The sequence below is a fragment of the Echinops telfairi genome, unplaced genomic scaffold, assembly GCF_000313985.2.
Source record: "Echinops telfairi isolate 266 unplaced genomic scaffold, ASM31398v2 ScPeMD7_7425;HRSCAF=8463, whole genome shotgun sequence".
Lineage (NCBI taxonomy): Eukaryota > Metazoa > Chordata > Mammalia > Afrosoricida > Tenrecidae > Echinops > Echinops telfairi.
In genome coordinates this window covers 1,589,995-1,591,546 of record NW_022111325.1, presented here as the reverse complement: position 1 = coordinate 1,591,546, position 1,552 = coordinate 1,589,995, and positions in this window count along the sequence as shown.

Below are 1,552 nucleotides of genomic sequence, written 5' to 3'. Positions count from 1 at the left end.
CTTGATCTTTGGACCTAGCCATGTAGAGCCGCGAGGAGGAGCTGTACACAGTGAAGTACCAGGAAATGTTTAACAACGGACTCTCTGGAGAAAAAAAAAGGCTTTCTCGACAAATAACAAGAAAAAATCCCTCCAATTGACTTTCTATGATCAATTTCTGGCTACCAAGATGATGTTAACTGGCTAGCAACATTCCTCAACATTGAAAACTTAGTTCTTGCACCCTGGTAGGTGCTGACTCTAATGGTTCTAACCCTCCACTAGGAACATGACATGCATCTCTCTTTTCCCCCCAACTGTTTTATTGGCATATAATTCACATATTACACAATCCAGGCGTTCAATCACATCACTAAGCGTTGTGCGAGCACCACCACAGTCAGTTCTAGAACATTTTTCCATTGCTGCCCTCATAGTTAGCAGCTCCTCATGCCCACCCCACCAACATTCCCTGCCAGAGCCCCAGGGACCAGTAACCCAGTCTCTGTCTCTGGATTGACCGATCCTGGATTTCATATGTAGACAAACACTCAAAGCAAAACAAACCTAAAACTAACAACAATCACAAAGTAAAACATCAAAACCTTAATAGAAAAGAAAGCAGAAACTATTAAAAACGAGAACAAATTTAAATGAATCATCAGGGAGATCAAATGATAGGGTGCTAAATTTTAACCTAACTGCACCTGCGACAATCTACTTTCCCATGCATTCTGTACGATAGCAAGGCTTTCGCTGGTCCATGGTCAGAGGAGATTCACCACAGGCTTAATCTACATGTATTCTCCCTTCTTTTTACCCCTTTTATTTCAAACTGAATCAGCTTCTTTTTTTCTTCTTCTAATTAATCATTTTATTGGGGGGACTCTTCAAATCTCATCACAATCCATCCCTCCATCCATTGTGTCAAGCACACTTGTACATATGTTGCCATCAACATTTCCCAAACAATTTCTTTCTACCTGAGCCCTTGGTATCAGCTCCTCTTTTTTTTCCCTCCCTCCCCCACCCTCGTGAGTCCTGATCAATTATTTATCATTGTTGTTACTTCCTGTCTTATCCTGTCCCTTGTCTCCCTTCACCCACATTCCTATTCTTTGTCCCCCTGGGTTGGGGGTGGTGGTGGTGGATATAGCCAACCTTGTGATGGGCTCCCCCTTTCTACTTCTTCCCCCAACCACAGTTACCACCGCCTACCCTCATGCTACTGCTGCTCCCACTACTGTCCCCGAGGCTTGATCCTCTCGGTACCACGTGTCAAGAGCTCTTCTCTGGCCCCACGTGTGCATTCCTGTCTAGCCAGATTCGCAAGGTAGAGCTGAGTCATGGTACGGGGATGAGGATGCATTCAGGAACCAGGGGGATGATGTGTGCTTTGTCAGTGCTAGACTGCACCTTGGCTGAATTGTCCTTTCCTTATAACCCTTCTTGTGGCCCAACTGTCTTCAGATGGGCTTTGGGTCTCCACTCCAACGCCCCTCTTTTGCATCAATATAATTGTTTGTTTGGGGTCTTTTGATATCTGATCCATTCGCTATCTCATGATCATACA